This window comes from Canis aureus, chromosome 5 (assembly GCF_053574225.1).
Source record: "Canis aureus isolate CA01 chromosome 5, VMU_Caureus_v.1.0, whole genome shotgun sequence".
Classification (NCBI taxonomy): domain Eukaryota; kingdom Metazoa; phylum Chordata; class Mammalia; order Carnivora; family Canidae; genus Canis; species Canis aureus.
Genome location: NC_135615.1, coordinates 7,124,622 through 7,143,153, shown reverse-complemented (window position 1 = coordinate 7,143,153; position 18,532 = coordinate 7,124,622). Strand labels below are relative to the sequence as shown.

Sequence of the window (18,532 nt, the reverse complement as noted above, 5' to 3'; positions counted from 1 at the left end):
CTCTGCTTCTCTCTCTGTGCCTCTCATGAAAAAATAAATAAAAATTTTAAAAAAGAAACTATAAGTAAAATAAAATGCAGGAAGTTCCTATAGGCTGACATGTTGTTAAGTGAAGATTTCAGTCATGTACAGAGAAAATATTATAAAATGTCTAATTGCATCATTCCTTTTAGGCATAATATCTGATTATATCTTTTGAAGATTTCATACATGTTCTTGAAATTAGGTTCTTTTTAATCCTAAATAAACATGTGGTCTGCTTGATTTCATTTCAATGAGCTAAAGATCTTCGTCTTCAAAACATCTCATGGAGAATTGCTCAATCCTGATAGCACATTAGAATCACCTGGAAAGTTGTTTCTTTGTTCTGGTTTTTGTGTGTTTTTTGAAAACACTGATTCATAGGCTCTTTCCTAGGTTATGCTTAAATCAGAATCTCTGGGTGCCAGAGACTAGAAAAGCTCTCCAGGGCATTCTAATTCATCACCAGGGTTGAGAATGACATACATGATTTCCAACTTTGTCTCAATTGTGTTAGGGCCAGAACTTAGTTTTTATGAAAACAAGAAATCAAAATGCAATAAAATAAATAATTATGCAAACATTCCATGCAGACAGCAACACTGCTAAAACTGAATCACGTAGACTGTTCTTCTGTCAGCTGACGTAAGTTTAATTCAATATGTAAAGGGCTCCACACCCCTTAGTGACTCACATCTCACTCAGAGTAAAAGCCGAGGTGCCTACAGTCCCTGTGATAGCCACCCCCACTTCACGTACATCTCTGGTGTCATCCTTCCTATTCCGCTTTGCTTAGCTCTACTCCAGCCAACTCACTTCCTACTCTCCCTATCTTGTGGCCTTTGTATTAACCATTCTCTCCTCCTGGAATGCTCAGCTCAGAAATCCTCATGGCTGAGATCCTTAGGTCCTCCTAAGGGCCACCTTTCTAATGAGAGCTCCCCCCACTACCCTATTTAAAGCATGAAACCCACACGCCCATGCATTCATGGCATCTCTGATCCCTATTGCTCCACTTTTTTTGGCCATTAGCATTTTTCAGCTTCCAACACACTAGGGCACTTACTCATTTACTTGTGATTGCTGTGCACTACTCATATTCCAACACTAGAATGTACGCTCCACAAAGACGAGGATCTTTCTCTATTCCACTGATGTGCCCAACTGTCTAGAAAAGCACCTCATACATAGGAGCCACTCAGCCTGTCACCATCGAATGAATGAATGAATGGAATGTCTGCCTGGGTTTCTAGCACTCGAGTCCTGCTCCCTTCCCCAGACAGGACCCATGGCCAGACCTGTGCTTATTTCAGCCTTTCAGGTGCCTGACCTCCAGCCCTCATAGGGAAGGATGAAAGACAAATCCTACCTCACAGCCCTCTGATTGTTTCTCATATTCCATCACCGATGGAGAGATAAAACTAAATCCAATTACCCCCAATACAAGGAGAATATCAATTCTAACAATCTGGGAAGTTATGCCGAATGTGGCTTGATTATGCTATTTTATATCTTGGATTTTGCTCTTTGGAAATATTTTAACTTGATAGAAGGAGTAGAGCTAATGACTGGATATTGCCTATGCTTACCATTTAAAGCTCTCAATTCAACATTATTCACTGGGCAAAACTCCCACAAAAAGATTTATTACTTAGCTTGATTTTAACACTAGTGAAAAATGTTACAGAGATAGGTCAATCTGAGCATTAATCCTAATTTCCTATCATTTTGAATTAACTGATTTTCCCCCCAACCCCCTACTTCTGAATCACATTCATCTCAAGAATTTGTTCCATAGAAACACTGGCTCAAAGTAGCAAAATCTGCTCCCTCGGGGAAACAAAAAACAAAGTCTGAGTTGAGAGTTTAGTTTTTTTTTTTTTTTTTCCTTTTTCCATCATCATAAAGACAAGCCTGAGGGCTCATCTTTAGAGAATTCAACAATGTCAGAAACTAATTGGATCTTACTGGGGGTTTTCCAATTTCAGTGCTGTGGTTTTAGGAGGAAAAGGTTGTCATATAATCTCATCTTTAGCACTATGAGTAATAGGCGGGAAAATTGCAGTCAAAGGTAAATGGCTTTGAGTACACATTCTTCTCGCTCGCCCAGGTTTGACACATTATAGAATAACCTTTTAGTGAAATTACGAAGCTTTCATGGTGCCCTCTCCTCCTTCCTGTGGATGGCTGGTGAGAGAAGAATATTGTGTGTAGCTACAAAGCACTGCTTTTTTTTTACTCCACGGATTTTTTTTTCCTCCTTTCATATAGCTATATTTGCCCATAGCTCTTCTGTCTTTCATTCTTCACGTAATTTGGTGGAAGTGGCCATGCAGAGCATGATGGGGAAGGATGAAGAGGAAGAAAACACTCCTTGTTATTTATTAAGGCAATGAAAATTGAAACTGAAAAATGAAGATGAGCTAGCATTATCTGGAAGGTTCTGGCTCTTGATGAGCTCAGAATAGCAGAGCGGGCAGGAATAACATGGAAACAAAGGTCACACCATGTATGTCTCTCAAACTCTGGCATACGAGGGAGCAATGAGGGCTTTCAGCTGCTGCCTCAGCGTGTGAGCAGAAGAGGGAATCGATAATTTAGATTGCCAAGTGAACCTGAAATTAGTAAATTAATATGTGCAGATGGTAGAGGAGGTTTTTCTACAGAAGGAAGTAAAAGGGCCAAGCCCTTCCTTTTCAGCCAGTGGCATCTGAAAGTCTTTTGAGCTCTGAGGAAAATTGCAAAATGTGGGGGAGGTGGGGTTTTGGGGCTTTCTTGTTTCCCGTTTCAGGAGCTGCCCTACTTATGTCAGGGTGGGACCCCTCTTCTGTTGGAACTGGACCCTACTTAAACCAAGAGGTCTTGAATCTCATGTGCCCCCCTCACCCTAGACCTCTGCCCTCCTCAGAGCACTCTTAAGGACTGAATCGGTTTTCAAGGCCCAGACTCTTCTGGTATCACGATGGGACAGAGTGAGGGATGGGACAGGTAAAGGGGCTTTTATATAAGTGCCTCTCAAGTCACTGCAGGTAAGTTGTCAGCTTTCTGTCCTGCCACTGGAGCCATAACAGGCCTGCACATGAGTCTAGAAGGTTTCACCATTCTTCAAAGCCATGCCAGTGACTTCTGCTTCCATCTGCTTCCATCTGCTACATCGTATCTGATGTGGACCCACGAAGAGATACAATCATTGCTGAAGTTGTTAATTCAAAGTGGTAAGAACATCAGGTGCCTGGTGGGTCTCACCTTTGGTTGGCTCAAGTGTCTCTTGAGAATGAGATACTCCAGAAAACAAAGCACTTACATCATATAGTATTTACAGTTGGAAGGAAACCAAGAGTGAACCGATTTTATTGATTCAGAGTTGAGAAATGAGATGATGTATGAACAAACAAGGAAGGGAGAGATGAAATAATTTTCCTAGTCACCACATTGTGCGCACCAGATCCAGGGAAGAATGCAGATTCCCTGGGTCCCTCGTTCTGCTTTTTTCCCACTGAATGGTGAGAACTGTCTTCTAGCATGCACTAATCCTTTCAGAGACCAACTTTATCATTCGTGCATGGGGGTGCTTTCCATTTGAGGCTGAGAGATACATACCCGATCACGTCTGACAGCCTGGTAGTATGAGCCAGCCAAAGATTTCTTTAACACCAAGAATCAAGGACTTGGTGAAATAAGTCATCCAGGGTGACTGGGTGGCTCAGTCAGTTAAGCATCTGCCTGCGGTTCAGGTCATGATCCCAAGGTCCTGAGATTGAGTTCCACATCAGGCTCCCTGCTCCACGAGGAGTCTGCTTCTCCCTCTACTTCTCCCCACTGCTTATGGTCTTTCTCTCTCTCTCTCAGATAAATATATAAAATCTTTTTTAAAAATATCATCCAAAGGATGAGAGAATTAAGCTCCCTAATAGGACCAGTAAGAATGTGTTATGTTCTAAGGAAAAGGTAGATTTCTCTGTTGGTCAGTGAACAACTTTCAACTCAATCCCTATATAGTAGTACCTGAGTTCTAGGGAGGAAACTGGATTCTCAAAAGAATCTACTTAAGAGCAAACAGCAGGTAACAGCTGTCTCCCTACCTTAACTCCAGGGGTCAGTGGCACAGTACAAGTCCAGGGTGGGAGGTGGCACTATCCATCCTCCTGTTTCTTAGTCTATATGATGCCTTTACCTGGAGTTGTGCAGTGCACAAGCCGTGCAGCTAAATACAAAGGTCCTTGTGTAGAACATTAAATTCTACTTACTGGCAGACTAGGAGTCAGAGAGATGGAGAGGAAAGGCTCAAAACCAGGAAATTTGGTGCTGAAGCTTCATTTAGTCACTAAAAACTAAGAAACCTTTTCTTTTTATTATTTTTTATTTATAATTTTACTTTTTATTTTTTTATTTTTTTTAATTTTTTATTTATTTATGATAGTCACACAGAGAGAGAGAGAGAGAGGGAGAGAGAGGCAGAGACACAGGCAGAGGGAGAAGCAGGCTCCATGCACCGGGAGCCCGACGTGGGATTCGATCCCGGGTCTCCAGGATCGCGCCCTGGGCCAAAGGCAGGTGCCAAACCGCTGCGCCACCCAGGGATCCCTATAATTTTACTTTTTAAATTTAAATTCAAGTTAGTAGTGTAGTATTGATTTCAGGAGTAGAATTTAGTGATTCATCACTTACATATAGCGCTTACATCCAGTGCTCATCATAAGTGTCCTCCTTAATGCCCATCACCCAGTTACTACTCCCCCCCACTTCCCCTCCAGAAACTCTCAGTTTGTTCTCTATAGTAAAGAGTTTCTTATGGTTTGTCTCCCTCTTAAGAAACCTTAAGAAAAACATTTCAACTTTCCAGACCTCAGCTTCCTCTTCTGTGAAATGACCGGATTAGTAGTAAATTTCTGGGGTTGAAACTATGTGACTGGTTGTACCCTTCAATGTGTTTCACCATTATACAAGGAAGAGCTATGTCCAAAGAACCAGTTTTGTGTTTTTTGTTTTGGTTTGGTTTGGTTTGTTTTTTGTGTAGCATTCTGGCACATTTGAGAACTTTTCTGCACAATCTGCGGAGTGTTTCTCAGGAAGAGCTGTCCCAGAACAGGCATCATTTTGTACATAAGCCAGAGCTGCTGAAGCGATGGCTCAGCCACTACACCTCACAATAGACCTCTGATTAGCACCGGGGAGTCATGAGCAGGAGTTGAGTCAGCTGTACTTCCTGCTAAATACAGGACTGGGTCGTGCCTGAGCCTGACGGGACCCCCTCCCATTGACTTCAGAGAAGTAACCTCACTAGGAGATATGCACCAGGCAGCTGTGTGGTTGATCACAGGCTGTATCCCAGAGTCAGAAGACAGCATAGTGAAAGGAATTTTCTGATTTTCAATCCTGTGCCCTCTTGTCAGATGGCGTGTTCAATTTTGGGTTCAGACAGCATGGCTTCTAGAAAGGGAATATCACGCATGACTGTTCCAGGGACCTGCTCATCCCCTTGAAAACTAACTGTGCTCACAAGAATATCTTTTAGGATAGTAAGATGAGGAAAGAAGACCATGGAAGTCTTTCCACACACCCAAAAAAGGAATAATAAGACAAATGGAATTAAGCATGGACACTGAGCCCTAATTTGAGCCAAATTATCCATGTGAATGAATGCTGGCTCTGCCATTTCATAGCCATAGGATCTTGGGCAAATTACTAAACCTTTCTGTGCCTCCATTTACTTATCTGCAGGATGGGAATAATTATCTACCTGGTGAGTTATTGTGGGGATATAATTAGTTACTGTGTATAGAGAGATTAGAATAGGGTTTGGCACAAGTTAGCTTTTATGCTTGTTACAGTTCTTATCGGAATACAAGTTATGGGATGCTTGGGTGGCTCCGTGGTTGAGCGTCTGCCTTTGGCTCAGGTCATGATCTGGGGATCCCAGATCGAGTCCCTCATCAGGCTCCCTGCAGAGGGCCTGCTTCTCCCTCTGCCTATATCACTGCCTCTCACTCTGTGTCTCTCATGAATAAATAAAATATTCAGAAAAAAAAAAGGAATACAAGTTATGAGGCACACATCAAACTTTTTCCTAAATAAAATGACCATTTGTTGGGTGTCTGGATGGCTTAGTTGGTTAAGTGTCTGCCTTCAGTTCAGGTCATGATCTCAGGGTCCTGGGATCAAGTCTCACATCCGGCTCCCTGCTCAGTGGGGAGCCTGTGTCTCCCTATCCCTCTTTCTCTCCCCCCTGCTCATGTGCTCTCTCGTGCTCTCTCTATCTCTCTCTCTCTTGCTCACTTTCTCATAAATAAATAAAATCTTTTAAAAATTAAAAAAAAATTTAAAATAAAACGACCATTTGTTTCAGCAAAATATATTAAATATGAGTTTATTCTCTGGCTTATTTGAAATAATAGGCTTTGCCACATCCTAAGTATCAAAATCTATTCCTGAACTTTCTATTCTGTCATGTTTATTTGAAGGTCTACTCTTGAACCAGTAGCATGCTGTTTATATTATTAAAATAGGTTTTCATAATTTGTATAGTTCTTCCCTTTATTTTAGTTCTAAATTATCTTAGTCATTTGCCTTTACTATTTTTCTCTTTTTCTTTTAAAGATTTTACTTATTCACTTGAGAGAAAGAGCGAGAGAACACAATATATGTGAGGAGGGGAAGGATCAGAGGGTGAGAGAGAATCGCAAGCACACTCCCTGCTGAACATGGAGCCTGGCTCAGGCCTCCATTCCATGACTCTGAGATCATGATCTGAGCCAAAACCAAGAGTGAGATGCTCAACCAACTGCACCACCCAGGTGTTCTGCCCTTATTATTTTTCTAATAGTACAGAAAAGAAAACTACAAATCAATTTCACATATGAATATTGATGCAAACACTTGCAATAATATAATAGCAAAAACCTCAAATATTATTAGAATTTCTTTAACCTGAAAAAATTTTTTAAATAATATTTGATATCCATTATATTCCAGGTAATTATGTATTTTCCAGCTACTCAAATTTTTCTTTTAGTTATCTAAGTATGCATTAAAAATTTTTAATAATGAATCTTCTACCTTTATTGTTAAATTGATTTATTGTTGGTTTTGTCATTATAGTTTAATTGGCATTTGTTTCCCTGTCATACATTCTAACTAGTTATTGCCCATGTATAGGGAAGTTGTCCACTAATGCTATGTATTTATATTTTAATTAAGTGAGTCTCTCTTTTCTTAATTCTAGTATGTTTTCCTTCTTTATTTTCTGCCCTTGAGCTTTCTAGATAATCATATTATTCATAAATAATGAAAAATTGGTGTCCAAATTCTAGCTTGTCTATTGCCATCATTCCTGACTAGCCAATCCAAGAAATGGTAAATAGTAAATAATATTAATCCTCCCAGTCATCTTTCTTCTTTCCCTGACTTAATGATTATGTGCCTATATTGTTTCACCATTAAAGATGGTGGTTGTGTTGAGATATACTTGATAAACTATGCGATATAAATATTTTTCAAAATTTACCTAATGCAACAATTAAAAAAATAAGTACAGGGGTTAAGTTTCTAAATGCCGTTTTATTGTCTGATAATTTTCTCCTTTTTAATCTACTTATGAAATGTGATATATTTGCATACATTAAATGATCATGATATTCTGATAAGAAAAAGATTATGACATCCTATTATTTTGTGATATTGATGAATGAGATGTATTAATTTTAACTTGGAAATTTTTACATTCATGATAATATATATCACTGAACTTTAAATAAGTTTATGCTGGCTAGTCTATGGCCATACCACCCTGAACGCACCCGATCTCGTCTGATCTCGGAAGCTAAGCAGGGTCGGGCCTGGTTAGTACTTCGATGGGAGACCGCCTGGGAATACTGGGTGCTGTAGGCTTTAAAAAAAAAAAAAACATTATGCTGGCTATCTCAGACTTATAACTCACTTCTGTGAGAGAATCATGAATGGATTTTTTAAAGATTCTTTTCTCTCTCTTCATGCTCTTGATCACTTTGTATAGCAAAGTAGTGAATTATTTTTGAAAATATTTTAAGAAAGAACCAGTAACATTATATGGGGCCAGAGCCTTTGTGGAGATAATTCTTTTCTTACGATATTTAAATCTTTCTCCAGTATCATTGGTCTATTTCTTGAGTTAATTTTGGTACTTTATAGTTTTTATTTTGTTATTTTTTTTAAATTTATGATAGTCATACAGAGAGAGAGAGAGAGAGAGGCAGAGACACAGGCAGAGGGAGAAGCAGGCTCCATGCACCGGGAGCCTGATGTGGGATTCGATCCTGGGTCTCCAGGATCGCGCCCTGGGCCAAAAGCAGGCACCAAACCGCTGCGCCACTCAGGGATCCCGGTACTTTATAGTTTTTAAAGGATCTTTTCAAATACATAATATTTTGTTATAATCATAACTGTCATTCCACCAATACTACATTATTTTGGTTTCACATTTGCTACATTTGTGTTTTGCCTTTCTTTAATGGCACAGATATGTCTACCACCCCCACCCCAACTTAAAACAAGAAAATCCTTTGATTTATTTACGTTCTTTTTGCCTCTTTCCTTTTCAATAATTTCTGCTTTTATTTCAGCTTTCTCAGGTTTCCTTATATTCTGTTGGTATTACTTTTCTAGTGTAAATCATTTAACACTAAGAATTTGTCTCTGAGTATAGCTCTTGTCTCATGATATAGGTATGATTTGTAATATTCTTGTCATCTTCTTGATACCTCACATTTTTTTCCTTTGGCCCTGATTACATAGATACAACTTATTCCAAATTGTCAGGTTGTATTGAAAAGTATAACTGAAACGTGACATAAAGTATAAGCTGGAGTAATCATTTTGCACATTTGTAAGCTGGTGAGTGGAGAAAACAGTTTCTCAAAGAGATAAAAGGAATAGAATCAGAAATCTACAAAAAAAAAAAAAAAAATTCCAAGTGTCTCTGATGTAATAGAACCAGAGACTATTTAAGAGCCATCAGAGTAAACCACAACAGATTAGACCTTGTCCTTTTGACCTCTCCACCACTTCATCTCTCAACACTTCCAGGCCATACCAATAATTAAATATTCCACAATGTTAATAAAATCAAGAATGACTCCCATTTATTAACTGCTTATTCTTGACTTTAAGGTTATATAATTTGTAAAATGACACAAAGCAAGTACATGGCCAGGCCAGGATTAAAAACCCGATTGGGTTAACTCTCACCGGTGCTTTAAACCAGTAAACGTGGATGTCTCCCTAAGACTCGGATTCAGATTCCAATGCTCCCTGAAGAGCGATGTTTGGTTGATGAAATGTCTAGTTATGTAAACATAAATGCTAGGTGTAGTCAACTAAAGAGTTGAAATTGCTGTTCAGGCTTCTATTAACGCCCACGAGGTCCAGGAAAAAACAACTCTCAAATCAGCTATTTACACACTACAGATGGACAGGGGCAGGGGAAAAAGATGTATTTTCATCAACATGAAAATGGATGCATACAAAAAACTTCTTAAAAAATTTCTGACTCATCATGTCTTTCAAAATCCTCTCTATATACCTAGTTGCATTCCAGTATGTTGACAGTAATTTTCACATTTTCAATGACTTTTTGCCTCAACAGTACAGATAATACAAATTTTACTTATATAAGCAAAATTACCTCTATCATGACTTCAACTGTAATAACCCGCCAGCAGTGAATATTAACTAAACATTTTACTCCACCACCTCCCACGGTTGCTGCTTACCTCAAAGCAAAGGATTAGCCACAAGACTTGCTGTGTGAATTCTTGCCTTATGATGCATTTGATATATTTCAAAACCCTTTCACATAACAGTTTATAAATGCATCTTCTGACAGCCGTCCTGCACACTCACCTATCATGTGAAAACCAATAATTAAAGAAAATAAAGAATGTAACATTGACCACATGACACTAGAGGTCAGGGCCTCAGGAAGTGGCAAGGACTCTGTTGACTCCAAGGTTTGTTTTTTATTTTCCATGATCAGTTCACATCTGAGGTATACACCGAGCTCGCTGCAGATTTTCATTCTGAAAAGTCAATGTCCAAGGGCATATTTTAAATTAATCAAATCTGTTTCAGAGAGATAAGCTAAATTAATTCTTTAAAAGGAGAATGTGAAATGCAAACTTATGTATTCATCCTTATATTTAGCTTCAAGAAGTAGCCTTACATAACCCCGAAGTGGATTTAAATGACTAAAACCCAATGTCAAGTTTGAAGCTGATATTAAGTCTCTTAAAAGAACACACTGCTATAATTTTCCAAAGTCATAGATTGCACTCAATATGTTTCTAATTGTTTCATGCATTCATGTAATAATTTAAATTATGAGAGTGATGTTAAATCAATAAACATGTAATAAACACCCATATGTACTATGGATATATAAAAGGGATATAGGATATAGTTTGTCTACCTCTTGAGTAAAGTCTTGCTGAAGATGAAAGACTTAGCCACATGGAAACAGATAAAAGAAAATTATATAGAAATGATTCAAAATTCATAGTTTCTGAAGGTTCTAATAGACCCTTACAATCTCTGAGACATCTGCTTGCCTCTGCCCCCCCTTTTTTTTTGGTCATGGCCTGAAGCCTTGATCCTTTTGATCTAACTACAGCCTACAGAAACCTTAAATTGAGGCACATTTTCATTGCCAAATGGGAGACTTCAATTATCCCTTGAACCTAGTTTTACTAAAAGATGAACACATAAGCCTAAGAAGTCTATAAAAAAGAAGAGCGTCCAGGTGGCTCAGTCAGTTGGGTGTCCTACTCTTGATTTCAGCTCAGGTCATGATCTCTTAGGGTCATGAGATCGAGCCCCACCCCCACCCCTTCACTGGGCTCCCTGCTGAACAGAGAATCTCCTTGAGATTCTCCCTCCCTCGCCCTCTGCACCTACCCTGCCCCAATAAATAAGTAAATAATCTCTAAAAAAGAGAAGTATCTGGAGTCATTTCAATTGGTAGCAAACTTCCTTCAGCAAATACCCTAAAATATTTAGCTATCCATTGATTTATTAACCACTGGGAACTTGAGGGTTTCTAGGCTTTAGAAACCTCAGGCTTCTGATAATGTTGTCTCAGTGCCCACCGAAGTATTTAGCACATGCTGGACTTTTAATATTCTCTGCTTACTTGAAAAAAAAAATAAATGAATGAAAAGTGTCTTTTTTGATAGCAGTGCTAAAATATAGAACAAGTTACTACAGTCTAAGTTTGGATAAAGTATCTTTTGATTCTTCTAAGTAAGCAAAAGACTACATTTAAGGCTATAATCCATAAAGTTATTTCCAATGTTTGCCTTTGATAGTGGGTTGTACCATAGATCAACAAATTCTTGTATATCAGAAAAATTATGAAGAAAGATTGCTGTCTACTTTGGGCTTTTTATGTACAATATGGAGATTAGATAATTTTTGCAAATGTAGTAAGATTCCAACTGGTGAAAAAAATCTCCTAATTCAGGTAAAGAAAGGCTATTACTTCTGGCCTTTCCCTCTGGTTTCCAGGTATTATCACTCCTATTGAAGTTTTCGTGTCCAGAGCTACAAACTCTCATCTTTCAAATTTAGGGTTAGCAATGAAATAGATGGCTTTATAAAATATAAAAATATAAAATGCCACTGGTATATTCCAATATTTTTGTTTTTTTATAGTAACAGTAGTCCCTGATAAGAGAGCTCTCTGTGACCCACAAAATAAAGTGACTTTTTAGAGTCTGAAACAAAACTAACTTCTAGTTGATCAAGTGAAATTAAAAGATCAATTAATGGGGGCGCCTGGGTGGCTCAGTGGTTGAGTGTCTGCTTTTGGCTTAGGTAGTGATCCCAGGCTCCTGGGATCGAGTCCCACATCAGGTTCCCTGAAGGGAGCCTGCTTCTCCCTCTGCCTGTGTCTCTGCCTCTCTCTGTGTGTCTCTCATAAATAAATAAATGAAATCTTTAAAAAAATCAATTAATGATCACAGATATTCCACAGTCTGAACATTTGTCTCCCCCAAATTTATAAGTTGAAACCTAATTCCCAATGTGACTATATTTGGAGATGGTGCCTTTGAGAGGTGATTAGGTCATAAAGGTAGAGCTCTCATGAGTGAGGTTAGACTTCAGGGGCCCCTTGCTTCTTCTGTCATGTGATGACACAGTGAGAAGATAGTTTTCACCAGATACTGCATCTGCTGGAGCCTTGATCTGGGACATTCCACTTTCCAGAACTGTGAGAAATAAGTATTTCACATTTAAGCCACCCAGAACAGAATCTATGGTATTTGTTAGAACTGCCTGAACAAACTAAGACAAGATAATGTAAAGATTCCCAAAGCAATGAGGTAAGTATACATAATCCCTCCTTGATTACACAATACATCAAAAGCTAATTTTTCTGTTGCTACATCTCAGCAGTCAGCATGGGCTCCCCCTCCATAACCATAATGGCCATTACTAGTGAACGCTCAGCAGCTCCACTGTGGATGATCCCATACCACAGGCAAAAATTGTAAGCAATTGCCACCTGGAAGCCTGGACATACTAAAAGCATGTCATTATAGCAATCATTTTCATGGAGGTTGCTATGGTTTCTGTGCTACACTATTTCCTTTCTCTATAGTTGGATGATTTGAGTTAATCAATGGCAAGCCACAGTATAATCATTTTCTCTTCAGAGAACACAAGAAAAAAGAACCAAGCCTGGAGTCTCCTGCACAATGTCACTGCTGACAGTTACTTTTTTGGCTGCAAGAGAAGGGCATGTTCTTATTCTAAATGAAGAGCATAAAAGGAGAGCTAGGAGAAAATGGAAATCACTTTCCAATCCAGGCTAGCCTTTTGAGAAGCACCAGAAAAGCTGTTCTCCCAAATGATCTTTCTAATATTTTTTTAAAGATTTATTTATTTATTTATTCATGAGAGACAGAGAGAAATAGAGGCAGAGACACAGGCAAAGGGAGAAGCAGGCCCCATGCAGGGAGCCCAACATGGGACTCGATCCTGGGTCTCCAGGATCACACCCTGGGCTGAAGGCGGCACTAAACCACTGAGCCACCCAGGCTGCCCATAATATTTTTTTATTATTAAGATGATCATCCAGGAGGATGTGAGGAAGAAGTAGTCTCTCCTCACAAAAAATCTTGGAATTTCCTTATTGCCTCTACAAGGTATTTGGACAGTAAGAAGCCACAGTGAGGCTTAGTGTTGCTCTACCTAGAGTCAACTGCTGCTTCAGGGTTTTATACTTTATTGGGTATTAGAGAAAAAGCCACTACTCCACATAGTGACACACACAAATAAAATATTGGAAATAATTCTATTAAAAGAAGCAGAGAAAGAAAGAATCATCACAAGTAAAACCACAAAAGAGACTTAGGAAATTATTCAGAAACGTGAGTATTCAAAAATTAGCACAAAATTTCCTTTCTAGGCCCAAGAGTCAGTTGGATAAAATTTAAGTTTGTCACGCTCATTAGATTGCAGGTGTGTTTAATAAATTTAAAATTTCAGAGAGACGTTGGCAAGAGGACCGACAAGACACAAATTTTCTGTCATCTTCATACAGAGCCCATTCCATTCTCTCCCCCCTCAGACAGTGTAAAGGGCATGCAAAAGTCACAGGATGGGGCTCCTAGGTGGCTCAGTGGTTGAGCATCTGCCTTTGGTTCAGGTCATGATCTCAAGGTCAAGTCCCACTTCAGGCTCCCCAAAGGGAGCCTGCTTTTCCCTCTGCCTGTGTGTCTCTGACTCTTTCTCTGGGTCTCTCATGAATAAATAAATAAAATCTTACAAAAAAAAAAAAAAAAGAAAAGAAAGAAAGAAAGTCAGTCACAGGATATGGGATCTTTTCAAAGTTGTTCCACTCTTCTAGATTGCAGTGTCAGAGTGGATGAGTGCTGGGAATTATGAAGATGGAAAGCAAGGTTCACATTTTGAGGAAATTTGCTTTTGCATGATGAACGATTTAGAAAATATTTCTAATTGTGAAAAACACAGAAACATAAAGCTTAGTCAATTTCCATTTTACATTTTGTAAGAAGCAGTCAAGGCCAGAGTTCTGTGGTCACATCACTCCCAAAGGTTCTTATTTGAAAGGATGTGTTTAATTAAATCTGTAGGAGTTTACTTCATCTTTTTTTTTTAAAGGTTCACATTTGAAAACAGGCCCATTTTGAGATAAACGTAGCTCTCCACAAAAGGGCTGTGTTCCTTGCCTAGGTGAAGAGAAATTCAGAGCCTTGGCAGACACTATGAGACCCATAAGAGAAACAACAGATTTACAGTTTCGAAAGACAATGTGGATTTAGTGTGAATATTAATTATTTTCTCCTTAATTTCTCTTATATTATTATTTTTTTAATGATTGTATTTATTTATTTGAGATAGAAAGAGAGCAAGAGAGAGGGAGAAGCAGACTTCCTGCTGAGCAGGGAACACCATACAGGACTGAATCCCTGACCGGGATCATGACATGAGGTGAAGGCAGACCCTTAACCAAATGAGCCACTCAGGTTCTCCTAATTTCCCTTAGTTTAAAACAAAGATAAGATATAGATTGAAAATTTTATTACTTTAGGAAAGTGTATTAATCTATTAGGAATCAAGGCTGCCTTTGGCTTTAGTTATTACCATTACATCCAAAAACCTACAACAGTTTTACTTCCGGTTTGCAATAAGGTATGAATCCTTGATTTATATGAGAAAATGAGATTTTCTCCTTCTTTAGCTCATCAGACAGGCTGAGAACTCGTTAGACTTTGCATAAGTGAGTTTCTTCTGTTCACAATATTTTACATCCTTTGAGCACTAGAACCATACAACTTTTCCAATTGAGATTCCCTTCAAAAGTACACAGAGTTCTTGACTAGAACATGTAATCTGTTCATTTTGAGGTCTGCACTCTTTGAACACTTTTAATGAAAACACACAGTATGCATCAGAAGTTCAAGTTCACTTGTGAAATTCAAATTTAAGGATTTTTTTTCTGTGCTAAGTCAGCTGTCATGTGTTCTTTTCAAATGCATGCACACTCAATTTCTCCTAAAGGAATGTAAGATGGTGAATGTTGTTCACACTTCTGCTTGGGTTTGGAGGGGTTTTCTGGGGTTTTTTTGCAGTCTCTCTATGACTACTTCTTTTATATTTACTTTTGTGGTTTGCTTATAAGAAAATACTTAATTATCAGAATATTTGGAAAATATTTAAAAAGTTTTTAAATGAACACTAAAAGCTACCTAGAATCACACCACTTAGCAATCACTCAGGTTAACATGTGGTATATTTCCTTTACAATTTTATACACACACACATACATATATCCAAAATACACATATATACAACAAACTCTATTAATGACTGTATATATAAACTATATATATAACTATATATATCCCCTTTTCTCACTTATTTAATAGTATGAACATTTACCCATATCATTAAATATCCTCTTAGATATGTTTTTAACAGCCACTTAATATTCCAACATGTGATTGTGCCAAAATTTAATCATTTCCCATTTGTAACATTTAAAAAATACCTTTTTTTCTATTATTGTAAATAAATGCTCTACTGAACATCCTGATACACAAATATCTAGTCATATCTCTAATCCACTCACTAATAAAAGTTATAATAAATGGTATTAAAGAATCAAAAGAAAGAACGTTATGGAGACTCTTTTTACATTCATCTGTATAATCTTGCTGTATCCATTTTGAGAGATGTTATAATTATCAATCTCACCAACAGTTTGTGAATGCCCCCTCAACCCATTTTCATTAGCAATGAGTAGTATCATTTAAACATTTTTACATCTTGACTTTTGAAAAATCTATCTAACTGGCATTGAAATGTCCATTTCTTGTACTATTGGCATAGTTGAACAGTCTTTGCAATTTTTTTAAAGATTTAATTTATTTGAGAGAGACAGAGAGCGCACAAGCGGGGGTGGGGGTAGAGCAGAGAGACAAGCAGACTCTTTGCTAAGTGGGGAGCCCAACACAGGGCTTACTGAGATCATGACCTGAGCTAGAAATCAAGAGTCAGCTACTTAACCACCCCTCTTCACAATTTTATTAATTATTTTTATCTTTTTCCTTTGTGAATTATTGGTCCATAACTTTTCACTTTTTGTTGTTTGACTGTATTCTTACTATAGAAGACTTTCTAGTAAGGATATTAATCCCTAGTCTGTCATAGTTATTGCAACTATTTTATTCTTATTTGACATTAATCTTTTGGTTTCTAAGAATATTGATGTAAATGATTTCACATTTTATATCATCAGTTTCAAAAAGTTTCTTTGTGATTTCTCTAATCACTTTTATGTTTAGAAAGCTTTTTCACATGCCAATATCTACTAGATTTTAAGTCTTACATGATTTCATTTTATATCTTTCTCTTGAATACAGCCAGACTTCTTTATTTTAAGATGAAAATAAAATATAGAATCTAATTTACTAAATAGCTTACTAATATAATGGTCTCAACACTATGTCTTGACTATTCCTTTCTTTATCCATTGAGTTATATTATTTTAATCATATATATTTTTTATATCTTGAGATTTCTTTCTGTGCAAAGTGTTATGCTATGCTGATCTATGTCCTTATAAATCCACTCATTTAACAGATTATTCTGCAGGTCTGTTACGTGCCAGGTATCATTTTTGGCAATGGAGATAGAGCAGAAGTAACACACACAAGAACTCCTCCCCTTTTGGAGCTTACATTCTGGCATGGGGAAGAGATTAACAAATACAAGATGGATAAGTAAAATATATACTGTGCTAGGTAGTAATGAGTGCTATGTAGAGAAAAATAAAGCAAAGAGAAAGGACAGGAGGCTTGTGTGTGAAGGAAGATTAGCAATTACTAGCTCACTAGCAGACATCCCGTTGTAACTCCCTCCCCAGCTGAAGGACATAAAATATCTTGAAACAGGAAAGACTCATGTCTTGGGTAATATCAGAGAATATTCTAGTGGTGAGGGCAGTACCCAGACTAGTTCTATGGTAAAATAAGATTGATTTGTACACTAACATACTATTTTATCCTTATTTGATGTTATAAGCAGTAGAATTTTCCCCTAGGATTGACTAGGATGCGACCACTGCAGGAGCTTCTGGATTTTATTACCTCCTTGCACAGAGCCCTATAAACAGCTCTTGGCTGATAAAAAATAAAAATAAAAAATAAATAAAATAAATTTAAAAAAAAAGAAAAAGAAAAAAGCTGCTTGGTTTATGGATAGGGGTTCCCAGGTAATCAGACAACATCCTGTTTGGAAGGCTGCCACTCGGATCAATGAAGGCAAAAATAAGCTCCAAGGGGTGACTTGCATGATGTTTTCTCTATGTTTGGGTTTTTAATCGACTCATGGGCAGTAGTCAATGGCCTATCCATATGTTTAGGCAGAATGGGAGGGAAAACCTGACCTACTAAAGGATGCCTATGTGAGAAACAGCTCTATGGAGGTCACTATGGGAATTTGAGGGGCGCACTAAATTAACACATGTTGATGCCCATCTGAAGAACCTCCTTTCAGGAAAGAAAGTAATTTGAGCTGGCAAGTGGATGTTTCATTGTACTCAACTGAGATGGTCACCTGGATCCATGAAATGGCAGGATATTGAAGGGTTGTAGCAATGCAGAGATGAGTTGCTACAATGGAGTGAATATTTGTGTCCTGCTACAATTCATGTGCTGAAATCCTAACCCCCAGTGTAATCTGCTTAAGAGGTGGAGCCTTTGGAAGGTGATTAGGCCACAAGGGTGGAATACTCATAAATGGGATTAGTGCCTTCATAAGAGGGACCTCACAGAGCCCTCTCATCTCTTTCTGCCACATGAGGACACATGAGAAGCTGACAGTCTGCAGCCTGGAAGAGGTCCTCACCAGCACCCTGATGTTGGACTTCCAGCCTCCAGAACTATGAAAAATACATTTCTGGTATATATAAGCCACTCAATCTATGGTACTTTGTGACAGGAGCCTGAACTAAGATAGTTGAATCTAGACATATTCTTCTTATACTCTGACTCACAAAATAAGTGTCCTGTTTACCAACAAGAGTCAGAGCCTGCAAATGACCTGGGGTAGATTTCCAGAGGGGGAAGTTGCTGCACAGAGCTGCCAGATTGATGTGATGTCAACTACCAGTGAGTTCTGATGGAAACAGATACTTACTCTGGACTGGACTTCATAGACCTGGTGGTAGGTGGAGGGGCTCAGGGTACCATAAGAGAACTGGATCTAAAGATACTGTACCAATTAAGACTTCTGAGTTACACTACCTTGGCCCAAGGAATTCACTTTCATCCTCTTTTCTCAGAAAAGAACAAAAATAAGGGTTGGTAGTTTCTGTCTGTTTCATCCAGCTGGGAAGAGCATAGAGGAAAATTCTGGAAAGGAAAGGTAATGTATTTCATCTGACACTCTTGTCAAGATGCTTATAGACATGGGGCACCAGGACCCAAATTCCCTAGTGAGTCTTCCTACA

At 38.2% G+C, this 18,532-nt stretch overlaps 1 non-coding gene across 1 annotated transcript; it reads left to right on the top strand.

Moving 5' to 3' along the window:
* The first annotated feature begins 7,789 nt into the window (after positions 1-7,789).
* LOC144314978 (5S ribosomal RNA) lies at positions 7,790-7,908 on the top strand. The gene has a single exon (XR_013380805.1). It is a non-coding gene; the product is annotated as a 5S ribosomal RNA (ribosomal RNA).
* The last annotated feature ends 10,624 nt before the right edge of the window (positions 7,909-18,532 follow it).